The sequence below is a fragment of the Podarcis bocagei genome (assembly GCF_964188305.1).
Source record: "Podarcis bocagei genome assembly, chromosome: 1".
In the NCBI taxonomy this organism is placed as follows: domain Eukaryota; kingdom Metazoa; phylum Chordata; class Lepidosauria; order Squamata; family Lacertidae; genus Podarcis; species Podarcis bocagei.
Genome location: NC_138125.1, coordinates 19,757,331 through 19,773,291, shown reverse-complemented (window position 1 = coordinate 19,773,291; position 15,961 = coordinate 19,757,331). Strand labels below are relative to the sequence as shown.

General features: G+C 44.3%; 2 long non-coding RNA genes across 2 annotated transcripts; one reads left to right on the top strand and one right to left on the bottom strand.

Annotated features, from left to right (window-relative positions):
- Positions 1-6,510: 6,510 nt before the first annotated feature.
- Positions 6,511-7,335, bottom strand: LOC308587621. The gene is made up of 2 exons (XR_014008492.1): positions 7,086-7,335; positions 6,511-6,747 (listed from the first exon to the last, which is right to left on the bottom strand). It is a non-coding gene; the product is annotated as an uncharacterized lncRNA (long non-coding RNA).
- A 195-nt stretch (positions 7,336-7,530) lies between these two features.
- Positions 7,531-10,113, top strand: LOC308587580. Its single transcript, XR_014008471.1, has 3 exons — positions 7,531-7,662; positions 9,144-9,334; positions 9,996-10,113. It is a non-coding gene; the product is annotated as an uncharacterized lncRNA (long non-coding RNA).
- The last annotated feature ends 5,848 nt before the right edge of the window (positions 10,114-15,961 follow it).

The window sequence follows — 15,961 nt, the reverse complement described above, 5'->3', positions numbered from 1 at the left end:
TAAATCGCCCCGACAGCGGAGAAGTCCTCCGCTGTCCTGGGGCGATTTTAAAATGCTGGGGGTGGGAAGAAAAGCCCTTGTCCCCCCCCCAGCCTTCAGAAGAGGTCGGGGGACAGACTGTCCCCGGACCTGGTCTGAAGTCGGTTTCCCTAGGAACGCATTAATTGATTTTCAATGCATTCCTATGGGAAACCGTGCATCGAAAGACGAAAAACTCGCAAGAAGAAAAAACTTGCGGAACGAATTAATTTCGTCTTGCGAGGCACCACTGTAATATAATTCTCAATTTTTCAACATCATCAGCCACCACAGGCCATGGGCTGTATAGAAGCCAAGCCAACTGGCACAAGATCACAGGTCAGCTCATTGCAGTGCAATGCCTGAGTTATATTTCCAGTTACCTTAAAGCAGGGATGATGAAACTCACATCCTGTCCCAGCCAGCATAGCCAAAGGTCAGAAATGAAGGGAGCTGCAATCCAACGAAGTCAGGAGTGTCAAGGCTGCCCCACCCTTGTCTTAAAGCAGACATAGGCAAACTCGGCCCTCCAGATGTTTTGGGACTACAACAACTCCCATCATCCCTAACCACTGGTCCTGTTAGCTAAGGATGATGGGAGTTGTAGTCCCAAAATATCTGGAGGGCCGAGTTTGTCTATGCCTGTATTAAAGTAAGTTGCAATGCCACCTCCAGGCTTTTGGGGGAGACAATTGGACAAGGCACCTTCCCCTACAGGTCCTCTTGATTGCCATTGCCAACTCCACACCTCATCATTGATCATCATCATCATCATCATCATAATTGTATCATTTATACCCCACCCATCTAACTGGGTTTCCCCAGCCACTCTGGGCAGCTTCCAGCAGAATATAAAACATAAAGAAATGTAAGAACCTCAATTCGCCTCAAATGTGCTTGTTCTTGTGAATTTGTTAATTTATAATGTTTCATACCTGCCTTTCAATGATTGGCTTATTTTAAAAAATAAATTTACAGCTAAGGGTCTGTGGGGCCTGATTTATGTGTATCTCCTAAATGTGCACACAAATTGGCAGCCCTGAGCATAAGTGGTAGTTGTTGTGCATTGTTTGTGGCGTGTAGATGCTAGGCCTACACGTTTCAAACATTCTCCATAAACGGAATGAAAACCTTTGAGTATGAGGTGCCTGATAACTACAGTTCTGAAGCCAAAGCTCAAGGAGGAAGTGGCAGTTGTTTTCTCATGGCTGCCCAAATTCAGTTCCTTACTTTCTCTGGGCTCCCTTCTTGAGAAGGAGGCGCAACAGGCCCAGGCAGCTCTTGTTGGGATTTGGACCCTTGGCAGGTGTTCAACTATGCTGAGATCTGGCACCAGCACTGACATAGCACAAGATTGGGATTGTATCCACCCAGTGGCGTAGCGTGGGGGTGCAGGGGGGGCCGTCCGCACCGGGCGCAACATCTGGGGGGGGGGGCGCGCTCGCACTCACAGCTCTCTGCCCCCTGCTAAAATCCACGGGTTAGGGGGCGCAAATTACTTGCCTTGCCCCGGGTGCTGACAACCCACGCTACGCCACTGTATCCACCTACCGCAATCCTTGTGCTCAGGTCACCTCTGATGGTCCTTCACCATGATCCAGCCTAATGAATGTACCATGTCATTGTTACACTGGTGTGCCCAGTCTGAGATGTGTAGACTCAGTACTTTATAATCCTTTCCTGGTGCTCCTGGAGGGAAGAGGAACGAAGGAACGTAGAGTCTGCTGCATTGCAAAATTCAAAAACGTGCAAATGCAGAAAGGGGGCTGCGTTTTGGTTTGCATTTCCCTCTCACCCCCCCCCTTGCCTTCAAATGTGAAATGATTCAAAATTCTCCCACATCCCTATGAAGGAGAAAGTAGATGATTGGGAGCTAGAGATGGAGGAGAATTTCATTTGGTCCTCATTTATAAGGGAACCAGTTGAATTTGCCTTTTCTGTGGTGGCTCCTTGTTTGTGGGATGCTCTCCCCAGGGCTGCTCCTCTGACCCCATCCTTACATATCTTTAGGTGCCAGGCAAAAATATTCCTCTTCTCCCAACAATCTGTGGCCTTTTAAACTTTTAAAGTAATAGTGCCACTGTATTCTGCTCTGGTCAGACCTCACCTGGAGTACTGTGTCCAGTTCTGGGCACCACAATTCAAGAAGGACACTGACAAACTGGAACGTGTCCAGAGGAGGGCAACCAAAATGGTCAAAGGCCTGGAAACGATGCCTTATGAGGAACGGCTAAGGGAGCTGGGCATGTTTAGCCTGGAGAAGAGGAGGTTAAGGGGTGATATGATAGCCATGTTCAAATATATAAAAGGATGTCATATAGAGGAGGGAGAAAGGTTGTTTTCTGCTGCTCCAGAGAAGCGGACACGGAGCAATGGAGCCAAACTACAAGAAAGAAGATTCCACCTAAACATTAGGAAGAACTTCCTGACAGTAAGAGCTGTTCGACAGTGGAATTTGCTGCCAAGGAGTGTGGTGGAGTCTCCTACTTTGGAGGTCTTTAAACAGAGGCTTGACAACCATATGTCAGGAGTGCTCTGATGGTGTTTCCTGCTTGGCAGGGGGTTGGACTCGATGGCCCTTGTGGTCTCTTCCAACTCTATGATTCTATGATTCTATGAAACTTCCAGGGTATGGTTTTTGTTTGCTACTGCATTGTGAATATTGTGGTTTTATACTATGACACACACACACACACAAACGGTCCTCAAATTCAAACAACAACAACAAATTGTGCTCCTAAACTAATACAGTTTTTTTTTGGGGGGGGGGGATTTTGCACTTATCTCAATTTTAGTTCTCAACTCAAGCAGCAAACCAAAACTCAGAAACAAATTTATGTTTTATGCTAAAATACAAATGCATATCCAGATCAAAATTATCATTTTTGGGGTAAAATATGTATTTAAATGCAGCCCCTACCCCCCCCCAAAAAAGCACAGATTGATATGTAAACAGAATGGAGATTCATGAAATTGACATGGACTGCGAAATTGACATGGGCTGCAAATAAACTCATGCATTCATCCCTAAGAGAAACTAGTTGTTTCCACTGCTCTAAAAAGTTTTGGTGGAACGTCAGTAGATTTTGTTCTGCCCCAGCAAACCTCCAGCCTGCTTTGCAGAAAAAAACACAGAGTGGTCTCCATAATCCACTCCATATTTTTGTATTGGAATTCGGCTGTGCAGAGTTCTCTTCATGCGTGCCCAGAGCCCTCCAGACACATCCGATAGAGTCTTCATGTGGCCTGGGTGTATTCCTGGTACTGTTTGTAAATCTGAGGTTTTACAGTTAAGTCATCTGGGCAACTGTTTTCTACTGTTGGCCTAATACAGCCCTTTTCAACCTGCTGAAATGCACCGTGCCAATTGGCAAAAAGCTGTACAGCTCTGCTTTTGCCGCTAATGTGAAGCATCTGAAGCCAAGAGCAGGAGCGAATCCTATGAGGGGGAAGGAGGCTAGCAGCAGGCAAGTGTTCCTTTCAGAATAAAACAACACGACTCAACCAGTGAAGCAAAGTTAACACACTAGGACCCAAAACACGACGAACAGAAATAAAGAGCCTCTGGTTTAATCTGCTGGTGCCATTAAATTAAACGTAGTTGACTTGCTGTTGGGGATCATATTTATCATGGGGCAACGCAAGTCTCTCTCCAGAAGACTTGCGCTAGAATGAAGGCAACGCACTTTGATGTTAAAGGCAGTGCTGCCTTCACCCAGTTGCAGCTGGTATCCGAGCCATGACTTCCTACACCAGACAGAAAACAACTGTGAATCTGCCGGAAATGAGTGCATTTTCATATAAAGTCAAATATTGTATAAATCAACACAGTGTCTTCTATGGGGATATTATCTGGTTCATTGTCCTTCTTCCATTAAAGGACAACCACATTTGGCAAAGCTGGCGTTTTCTTTACTAGTACAGATGCTGGCAGGGGCTGATGGGAGTTGTAGTTCAGCAGCACCTTGAGGGCACCAGGTGAGGAAAAGCTGCTTTACGATATGTGCAATTCGATCCGCTGAATGGGTTCTGTTTGGTTGTCTTGTGCTAACCTACCATTTCTTTAAAGAGCTTAGGGCATCATGCATGAGGGTTGCTCAATACTATCCTCACAAACCACGCTGTGAGGTACGTTAGGCAGAAAATGCGGATGGCCCAATGTTATCCAGTGGGATTCGTGACTCTTTTTTTATAAATTGCATCTCACAAGAAAGAAAGAAAGAAAGAAAGAAAGAAAGAAAGAAAGAAAGAAAGAAAGAAAGAAAGAAAGATGTCCCACTTAATTATGACAGAACCCTTGAAGCATAAACCATCTATCAAAATGTTGACCATGCAATGACTCTATATTCAAGTTGCTTCCCATATGCAAGCCATTTTTAAACAGTCATGGCCCCCACCCAAAAAAATGCTGAGAAGTGTACTTTGTTAAGGCTGCTGAGGGTTATTAGGAGACCTCCTATTCTCCTCATGGAGCTACAATTACCTAGGGTTCCTGGCAGTGGCATTGCATGGGTTGCCAATGCCCGGGGCCGCATGGAGGTGGTGGGTGGGAGGGATGGAAACATACAGAGTATGCATGTGCATTTCAACTTCCTAACGGTGTCTGCTTCACCCAGGAAACTGCAGCCACAGAAATAAGAAGAGTTGTTGGCGTTGTCTGGAGAGGCCACTTCCTGGTTCGCATGGAGAAGCTGTTTTCAATGGAGCCCAACAATGGAAAGTGCAGGTGTATTGAGGCAGCACCAGGCATTGAAATTTTGCACCCCCTAACAATTTTGTTAGGGGGTGCAAAACAACAAAGGTCCGTATAGTTAAAGCTATGGTTTTCCCAGTAGTGATGTATGGAAGTGAGAGCTGGACCATAAAGAAGGCTGATCGCCGAAGAATTGATGCTTTTGAATTATGGTGCTGGAGGAGACTCTTGAGAGTCCCATGGACTGCAAGAAGATCAAACCGATCCATTCTTAAGGAAATCAGCCCTGAGTGCTCACTGGAAGGACAGATCATGAAGCTGAGGCTCCAATACTTTGGCCACCTCATGAGAAGAGAAGACTCCCTGGAAAAGACCCTGATGTTGGGAAAGATGGAGGGCACAAGGAGAAGGGGACGACAGAGGACGAGATGGCTGGACAGTGTTCTCAAAGCTACCAGCATGAGTTTGACCAAACTGTGGGCGGCAGTGGAAGACAGGAGTGCCTGGCGTGCTCTGGTCCATGGGGTCACGAAGAGTCGAACACGACTAAATGACTAAACAACAACAACAGCAACAACAATTTTGTGCCCAGGGCAACCAACCCTCTGGCCCCCAGCCTATGCCACTGGTTCCTGGGGAAGAATAATTTATTGTAAAACCATTCTGGGAATAATAACTTTGTGAGGGGAATAAGGGTCTCCTAACAACTTTAGCACCTTGAAACTAACTACATTCCCAGGATTCTTTGGGGTAAGCCATGACTATCCAAGGTGGCATAATACTTCAAATATATGGTGTGGCTGCAGCCTGGGTTTAAGCTCTGAAGCAGCCATTCTGTGCTCTGTGGCTATTCTATAGGGAAGGTAGAAGGGGGGGACGGGACCATAGCATACAGTAGAATTAATTTTTTATTTAGCCATCTCTATTGTTCTATACTTGGGTCAAGACCTCTCACCTCTTGTTTATTTCTTTCCATGTTGACCTTTCACTGCAGCACCAGGCTAATTTTGTGCTCCAGTGACCAAGAATGGGAATTTGTCACTTTATTCAAAAAGAAATGAATATAGGTATGCTTGGAATTCTCAACAAGGCTTTAACTCTTTCCACACTAAAGCTATCCGCCTGTTCTCTGTTAAGAAATGTCTTTTTCTGAAGTTGAGATAGACTGGAGATAGATATATAATATCTGCATCTCTTGTCTGACAAAGGATTTTCCTTTCTTCCTTCCCCTGTGGAAAGCTGGCTATGATTTTCTTTCCTGCCAGACAAAGACCACCTTACATATTGTAGGGGGGACAAAAGATGGCTGTCCCCTAAGTGCATGATGGTAGCCATCTCTCCCCCCCCCCCCGGTAGAATTACCAAGAAGGGGCAACATCTTATAACGTACTGCTCCTTCCAGGTGACTTTCTAGTCACAGTATAAGAGTGGGAACCTCAGCACTTCTCCAAGTGAGCCAGAACGGTTGTTTAAAAGAAGGAAAGCTCCAGGAAAGCCATGGACCAGCATGGAAATTCTCCCCCCAAAAATTAAGCCAGTTGAAAGCATGACTATTAAAAAAAAAACCAAAATCCTTAAAAAATCTGCACAGACTGGCCACTTTATGTGCAAGGAACATAAACCAGGTCAAGAATCCTGAACTTTCATCCATTCCTAATTCTGGGTCTGGTTGGTGTTCAGATAGATGACTGCTCAAGAACCACATCCACACCAACTCAGTTTCCATGGCAGAAGGTAGGATACATTCATAATAAACAAACAAACAAATAAACAAACAAATAAATAAATAAATAATGTAATTAATATGAATTATTATTTTTATTGATATTTATTAAATCTGTACACCATCATTCATCCGTGGGTCTCGGGGCGGTTCACATCATAAAATTGCAATTTCGGCTTAACATACCCAAAGCTCCGTTAACAGGCATTTTCCATAAATCTCTTCCTATCATTCACGGTGGCCACATAGAAACACCACGTCTGAAGGCTTAAGCGTGTATGGTAGGATGAAGGGCAGCGAGGACACACACCCCCTGCAAAGAAGAAGAAGAAGAAGCTTAATATGCATTGGGCACAATCAGTGGGCACAGAATGTTGTCTCCAGACTGTAGGGAGAAAATGGAAATCTGGGAAGTGGACTGTCACGGAAAAGGACATATCAGCTTGGTTTGAACCCCAAACAGCTCTCACACCATAATGTTTTGCTTCAGGTCCTGCTAATAGTACCACTACTAATCGCTAATGGAGCCACCACATTCAGGGTTCGTATTTCTGCCTTCCTGCTCTGTTTGTGAGCTTCACAGCCTGAATCTTGCACCCAGCCTAGGATTGGACCCACAGCAAACAGCCAAGCACTTAACTCTGTTCTTACTTAACAATGTATTTATACGGTGTTGTGTTGCTGTTGTTTTTGTCCACACTGCCAACCATTGTGCGTGCTCAGCTTTTGAGCCTTTAACATTCCTACATCCCTTAAGTTGCAGGAGGTGAACTGGAATGAGCATGGGCTTCCACATAGCCACTTCCTGTCAAGCTGCTCTCTCTCTTACGCAGCACAGGTGTGCAGTGGAATGGAAAGACACCTAATGCCCACCTTTCCTCCCCCTTCCTCCTGTCCCCATGGCAACCAGACCAAAACAAAACAGAAGCCGCTAACCTCTGGCAGTGCAGCTGAGGCCTGAAACCCTCCAGAAGGAGCATATCTTACCATGGCCGGCACAATCCGAATGGGACTGTGTAACTTGCAACAGCACGTCCAGAGTTGTGTTTATACTGCAAACAGCCCAAGTGGGTCAGGTCTGCTTTTATTAAACCCACCGTTAACAACTCTCCAGTATAACTGAAAGCGAATGACAGCAGCATCTAGCACTGTTCACTTTAGTTATGCAATTAGGCGAATTTACATTAAATCAATCATGGAATCATAGGAAGTATCGCAGCTCCTTGATGTAAGTATCAAAACCAAATACTTTCCTTTACACGGCTGACCTTTGTCAGCTCCGTGTAAACTGAACCAATGATGAGTCATTGAGCTAGCAAATTAGCTTCTCGTAGTTGTTGACAGGGTCAGCAGAAAATCTGTGGCGTTTTCAACAACAACAAAAACGAACTGATCTCTTAGGTACTGAATATTATTACTCACTTGCTGCATTCAGTCTTCATAATCTCCGATGACATTCAGAAATCCTCAGGAGTGGAGTAGGAAGAAAAGGAGACCCCGGGTATTTGCGCTATTCTTTGTATAACCGCTTGTATGAAGTGCAAACAAATTTGTGATGCCACAATGTAAAGATTGTACCAGCTGCTCTTTGTGACGATATCCTTCCCCCCGCCACAAAAAACCTCCCTGCACCTAATAAGGTTATTCAACTGTGTGTTGCTTCTTCAAAAAATGAGAACAAGATGAGAGCAAGAGCAGCTTAAGGTGCTGAAACTTGGAAGGGAAGGTGGAATTGAAGATGCTCACGACTTCCTCCTCACTGAGCCCATTATGAATTAGGAACAGATCCTATAAATGGAGAAAGTGTGGTTCAATAAATTATGGGTTCTGGCAACTTTGAGCCAGATAACATCCTATCTTGGGGTTATACAAGGAAAACTGAACAAAGCATTATGGATCTTTGGAATAAACATAAAAGGGTGACAGGACATATACCCTTTCCCTGTTTTATAATGGCTATGTAGATTTATATTTAAGGTTCGAGGACACATCCCGGTCAGGCAAAAACACTTGAGGGGGTGGAACAAAACCAGGGAAATTTGCAACCTGGGAAGGGCTGTGGGCTGGGGAGAGGACCCACATCCAGCTGTAGGAACCAAACCAGGGTCCTAGTGCATACCCTTCAACACCTTGAAGCCAAAATCTGGGACGCCATCTTCCTGGATTCCATCTGCTCTTTTCTTACCGCAAGAACATGGCAGCCATATTGGTTGCTTTCTTTCAGAGGAAAATCGCACTGTGAAATCACATGAGATCACGGGACACTTGCGGGGTATACTAGTGCCAGAGCTACGCCATGATGTAAGCTATCGTGCTTCCATCTTTGGTGTTGTATACTAAATGTTCAGAGCCCACAGTCCTTGTACTAGTCACCCCACTTTTGGGCTTGTTCAAGCATAACTTAGCAAACGAATACTACTAAGAAAAGAGAGAGAGAGATGTCCAGGGCTTTTTTATATATATAAACAGAGCTCACTAGACCTCAGCTCAGGCACCTCTCAGGCAGATGCCATTGCCATCCTAAGAAAAAGAGGGAGAAGTTCATAGTGAGTTCTGGCACCACTTTTTCTAGAAAAATAGCACTGGATGTGCCCTGAAAACTGGGGCAAAGCCATTTAGCTCCCTCCATCAGGGAACACTTACTTAATATTATACATATCAGATAACTTACTTCCTTATTTAACCTACATCAAAACGCATAACTTCTAGGGTGGTCCTACTTTACAGAAGACTCTTTGAAGAGGCTGCCTGGTCCAAGTCCAGTTTAAAGATCAAGAACCCCCGCCCCCCATAAGAGGAGCGGGGGTCTTGAAATTGCCCATCAAAACTACAGCAGACTGAGCAGGAACATAGGACACCATGTCACAACCACCACCACCACCCCGAACACAGAGTGGGAGGTATTGTATTTCTAGTTGCACTAGTTATTTCTGACATTGCGTCGCTACATATAAATTTACTCATGCGACTTTGATGCAAATCAGCACCCACTTTTGTCCTCTTTTTTGACGATGTCTAAATGGCCAACCTACTGTCTTCTCTTCCCTCCAGAGGGACTTTATATAACTGTGCTGGTCTTCCGAATCTATTTTGCTTTTGTGCCAATATGTTAGCCAACTCTGTTGTTCCTTCTAATATTTGGCATTTGCTTTTGAATTATGCTTGTCCATCTGTTATTTGTCCTTTTCGTGGTGCATTCTGCCCGTTCCGTTTGTTCTTCTTCGGTTTTTTTCTTTTTTTTTTTAAAAAAAGAACCAGTTACATTTTCTACCACACCAGCACCGAAAATTCTACCGGTATTTCTGTTTTACTTTCATTTCCTATCTTTTCAGGTCTAGCCTGCAGCTCTCAGTTGAGGGAATATGATTCACCTGCACCTTCATGTGTCCTTGGGTGACTGAAGGTGGGGCAGGTCACCTGGGGCAATGGAAGGGTGTGTACATGGGACAAGGAAGCTGAGAGAGCAGGAGCAAGTCTGCAACTGATTCCCAATTCAGCTAAAATCCACTGTCAGAAATTGGACCTTAGTGCCTTGATCTCCTCATCTCCCCCTCTCTGCAGCTAACCCTCTGCAACAATGAGAAGCTACAAGTGCCCCCACGGCATTTGCATGAAGGATGACAGGACTTAACTGTGCAATTGAAGGAGGTGCTGATTTCAGCGCAACTTTCTCAAGCATACCTTTCGCAGAAAACTCAGACTTAAGAACATAAGAAGAGCATCTAGTGCTGCTTCCTGCTCTCACCGTGGCCAGTCAGATGCCTGTGGGACGCCAGCAAGCAGGATCTGGGCACAAGAGCACTCTCTCCTCCCATGGCTTCCAGAAACTGGTTTTTGGATGCATTGTCGTCTCCCACTGTGGAAGAGGAAGCGGAAGAACAAGAGGAGGAGGAGGAGGAGGAGGAGGAGTTTGGATTTGATATCCCGCTTTATCACTACCTGAAGGAGTCTCAAAGCGGCTCACATTCTCCTTTCCCTTCCTCCCCCACAACAAACCCTCTGTGAGGTGAGTGGGGCTGAGAGACTTCAGAGAAGTGTGACTAGCCCAGGGTCACCCAGCAGCTGCATGTGGAGGAGCGGAGACGCGAACCTGGTTCCCTAGATTACGTTACTACCACTCTTAACCACACTGGCTGTGGAGGCAGAATACAGCCATCCTGGCTGGTAGCCTTTGATAACTCTCTTCTCCGTGACTTTATCTAATCATCTTTTGAAGCCAACTGCGTTGTTGGCCATCACTGCCTCCTGTGGGAACAAGTTCCATCATTTAACTGTGCATTTCACATTATCCGCAACCTTTTGCCAGGTTCTGAGGGGAAGAAACCCAACTTGTCAATGGTCCCCTCTCAGTACTGTCAAGAACATCAGTTAGGGAGGGATAAAGTTGGTCCAAGGGTGGTGCTCAAGGACGCAGATCAGTGTTTCCCAAAGATGGCAATATTGCCCTCTGGGGTTGCTGGGATGGTCCAGGGGGCAGTAGTTGCCTCAGGTGCAATTGGGGGATGTTGAATAAAAATAAGGGGGTGGTGCAACCATAAAGAAAAGGAGAAGAAAATTTTGAAAAACCATTTGTACATGTTCCATCTGTTGTGTAATGATGGATACTGCCAGGTCGGACAGCATTGTGGGACGGTGACAATGCCTTCCCTCGATCTGGGGGGGGGGTCATGCTGCAGGCAACTGATTTGGCCAATGGCAGGTGGGCTGTGGCACCAGAACCGCCCCTTGGGCGGATTGGACTGAGCCGGCAGGTTTCATTCCAGTCCGCCCTATGGGTTTTTAATCCTGGGGTCTAGTTCACCTCCTCCAGTAATTTTTTTTTTCCTGAAAAGGGGGCAAATAAGTTTGGGAACTTCTGTTGTAGAGGGAGATAGAAATGCCAACAAAGCAATGTGGGCAACTAGGGAATATAATTTCATCATGGAACCAGGAATGGATTTAGGTTTGATGAGGCCCTAAGCTACTGAAGGTAATGGGGTCCTTTATATGTCAACAACAAATTGTCGCTCTTTTTTGTGTTGAATATATTAAGGGAGCCAGTGTGGTGTAGTGGTTAAGAGCAGTAGTCTCGTAATCTGGGGAACCGGGTTCGCGTCTCCGCTCCTCCACATGCAGCTGCTGGGTGACCTTGGGCTAGTCACACTTCTGTGAAGTCTCTCAGCCCCACTCACCTCACAGAGTGTTTGTTGGGGGGGAGGAAGGGAAAGGAGAATGTTAGCCGCTTGAGACTCCTGAAGGGGAGTGAAAGGCGGGATATCAAATCCAAACTCTTCTATATGCTATATGATCATTTATGGACCTAACAGGTATCTAACCAGTGATATTTTAGGGAGCAGGCTAGCAGGCGGGGCCCATTACTTACATCATAGGAGCCTACACAACACAAAACACTGTTGCTGTATGTAGGTTCTATTTTATTGTTTTTTTATCTTATATTTTGGAAATGTGCATCGAGGTTTTTTTTCTTTAAATTTTTTTGGGGGCCCCCAAGAGAGTGGGGCCCTAAAGCTCTAGCTTGTTTAGCTAATACGTAAATCTGGCACTGCATAGAACTGGCAAAGCAAGGAGAACAGAGCTGGCGAACCCAGGAAGAGCCACAGGTCAGTGTTTTAGTACGCCTGCTTTGCATGCAGACTGTTCCAGGTTCAAATGCCAGGATCTCCAAGTAGGGCTGGCAAAGAACCCTGCCTGGAATCCTGGAGAATTTTGGCCTGTGAGCATAGACAATATTCAGCTAGGTAGCCAGTATAAGACCATTTTTTAACCTGTTCCAAAACTGTGGCCTTCCAGCTGCTGGACTCCAGTTCCCAACAGCTCCAGCCAGCATGACTGATGGTTAAAGATGTCGAAAGTTGTAGTCCAACAACAACAGCTAAGAAATGTGCACAGGGTTAATTTAAGCAAGGTATGTAAAGGAATTGATGGGACGCGGGTGGCGCTGTGGGTTAAACCACAGAGCTTAGGACTTGCCAATCAGAAGGTCGGCGGTTCGAATCCCCGTGATGGCGCGAGCTCCCATTGCTCGGTCCCAGCTCCTGCCAACCTAGCAGTTCGAAAGCACATCAAAGTGCAAGTAGATAAATAGGTACTGCTCCGGCAGGAAGGTAAACGGCGTTTCTGTGCGCTGCTCTGGTTCGCCAGAAGTGGCTTAGTCATGCTGGCCACATGACCCAGAAGCTGTACGCCGGCTCCCTCAGCCAATAAAGCGAGATGAGCGCTGCAACCCCAGAGTCGGTCACGACTGGACCTAATGGTCAGGGGTCCCTTTACCTTTACGTAGAGGAATTATTTTAAAGCATTGTGTGTGTGTGTTTTGAATAATACGGTGTTCTCCAGCGCGAGTCTCTTGGAAAGAGCAGGATGCAAGATAAAGTGAATGAATATTTAAAATGAATGAGCCAGCATTTGCTGCAAGGCACGCTGAGATACAATGGGTGGTGTGTGATGGACAAAATGCAACCGAGAAAAATCTGTTGCAAGCACTGATTTATTGCTAAAAGGAGAGGTGCCAGGGTGAAGCTTATGTGGAAGCTGCAGAAGCTGACCTGGAAGCCCCGGATCTCAGCCCAGGTGTGTAGGGCATGTTTGGAGTAATTATTCTTCTATAATTAATTCTATATTATTACATCTCCGATTCCAGGACTGAGACTGGATGGCAGAGACCTGCCTGAAAGTAAGCCACAGGTGGGAGTGTATTTGGGACATGCATTGCGAAAGCTCTCCGGGGAAGCCCCAAGAAAATATTAATTTCTCTATGCTTTTTTTTGCCCCAACATGATTCCTGGATTATTTACTGGGAGGAAAGCAGAGGGAGATAAGAAACCTGCTGTTTATGAACATGAAGCCTTCCAATTTCATATGTACACATGGTGGAAGCAAGGAGACTGTGATGAAAATACTTGCAGGGAATAGCACAAATTAATTGTTAACTTAAGAACCAACTGTCTTTTTAAAAATAAAAATATCATATACTCAATGACTATCGTTCATGTCAAATAACACACACACACACACACAGAGAGAGAGAGAGAGAGAGAGAGAGATATTTTCACAAAGATACAATGTTCTCTGAATATGCAGGAAAAAATATAATGCAATGTGTCCTTAACATGAACTTATTTGCCAACGCTATTTAAAAGCAAATCTTTCATTTTATAAATATTGGGGTTTAAGAATAATTCATGAAGCACATTGCAATGTAGATATGGTATGTGTTTATAATTTTTTTTAACAAAATTACAAAATCAGCCAGGGCCAATTTTAAAGAAACTCTTTTAAAAAACTTTGAAATATTTATGAGTCTTTGGGTTTCTCTCTCTCTCTCTCTCTCTCTCTCTCTCTCTCTCTCTCTCTCTCTCTCTCTTTCTTCTTCTTCTTCTTCTTCTTCTTCTTCTTCTTCTTCTTCTTCTTCTAAAGAAAAAAAACAAATTTTATGTAATGTGGAAAGCAGCTAATCTTAAGAAAACCTGTACGTAAATATGAGATGTTTTGCCACTCCTACTCAAAACCGTTATACTCATAAATTGAGAGGGGGGGAATGGAATGGGCAAAGACATAGAAGTATATACATCATGCAGTCTTGCACATTTGTCAAGAACAAATTAAACTTGGATCAAAATTATTCAGAACCCTCCAATGCAATTGTAGCAAAAGCACATAGAGAATGTCTTCATAAATGCTTTCTAATTTGCAAAGCAAGCCCCTTTGTGGGGAGAGTTTAGTAATACGACATTAATACTCGCATTACTATTAAACAGTCATAAAGAGTATAGTTTAAAAGCTTTTGCAGTGGGGAGGAGGGGAAGGAAATGCTAGGGAACTCTTAATAATCTGTTTACCTTTCTGAATCATGTTCTCAAAGGACTCCATTGCAGACTGGCTTGCAAAGCAGAAGGGGACAAACAGAAATGGTCCCAAACGTGTTTATTAATGGAAGAAAAGATGCGAATAAGTACATTCAGTTTATTCTGATTTCAGTATCGGTCATAAAGTGGGAGAGTTAATGCGGGTGAATTTGCAAATCAATGGTCTCAGATAACCGGTTCAAGATTGGCCATTGGCTTAATGCAGTCGGGGATCATTAAGCCATACCTCATTGCCATTCCCGTCATTCATCATTTAGTGATTTGACATCACATGGAGGAATGTCTGTATATGAAGGCACTAATCAGCTCATATGTGCACACCTCATTATTACACAGACACCACAATTAGAGCCCCATTGTCTCTATAAGATGCTACTCCACAGAAATGTACCAAACACCATTTTCATACAAGAGGTCAATCGCCAGATATTGTCGTAAGAGGCAACATTTTCAAGTCGACAATGTTTAATTTTCAATAACGTCACGTTTAAACTATCAGAATTAAGGCTCCAATCCTCAACCTTACTTAGAATCATAGAATTGTAGAGTTGGAAGGGACCCTGAGGGTCAACTAGTCGAATCCTCTGCAATGCAGAAATCTCAGATAAGGCACCCATGACAGATGGCCATCCCTTGCTTTAAAATGTTAAAGGAAGAAGAAATTCCTGTAAAAGTCAGTGGTTCGTAGTTCTGAGTGTAGAATGATAAGATTTATCTGTTAGGATTCCCTAAAGCGTGCATTTATTTTGGGTGCTCGGAGAATGGAAAACCTGTTTACAGAATTTGAATTGTAAGATCAGGCTAAACATTTTAAAAAACAAAAAACCAGAGATGTGTATGTGTGTATCGGGCCCATACAATTAATAAAAAGAGAAAATGACAATCCTGTCAACCAGAGAGCCAACTTTCATTCCTAAGAGCGACAATTAAAGGATTTGAGTTGCAATATCGTACATTATATGATGCATTATTTTTAACCTGGCAGCCTTTGAGTCATGCACCTGTCATTTTAGCCCTGACAGATCTTTCTTTCTTTCTTTCTTTCTTTCTTTCTTTCTTTCTTTCTTTCTTTCTTTCTTTCTTTCCTTCCTTTATTTGTTTTTTTCATATAAAATATAGCACCCTCTATTTGAGAGAGAGAGAGAGAGAGAGCTTACAGTATATGCAGAAGCAACGTACAGATTGCCAAACTGAGAGAAAACTAACTTGGCTACTTAATGCACTAAACTTCAGGTCTCCCTGTATTATGTGAAATGGCTTGAAACAGGAGGCAGCTGCCAAGGAATATCACTGCTTCTTTGCTCAAGAGAGAAGAGGAAAGGAAGAATGAAGGGGGGGGGGAATTCCCCCGATGGATACCACAATAGCATGTCTTTCATTATCGCCCCGTGTCAAGGCACTGTGTAATATTCATTGTGCATGCATAGTAAATTCCTATTTACCTGGCAGCTCCTTTGATAAGTCAGTCTCTTCTCCCTCTTTTCGTCCACACAGCATGGACTCCCCCCCCCTCCCTTTTGCCTATAATTCTTATTAAGGTGATACCTTTTCTGAATAAGAAAGCACACACTTCCAAAGGAGGCATTCTCTGGGGTTTTTAGGGGCCATTGTTTTTATTGTTTTCCTTTTATTCCTCCCACCCTGCTGCGTTTTAATGCTATA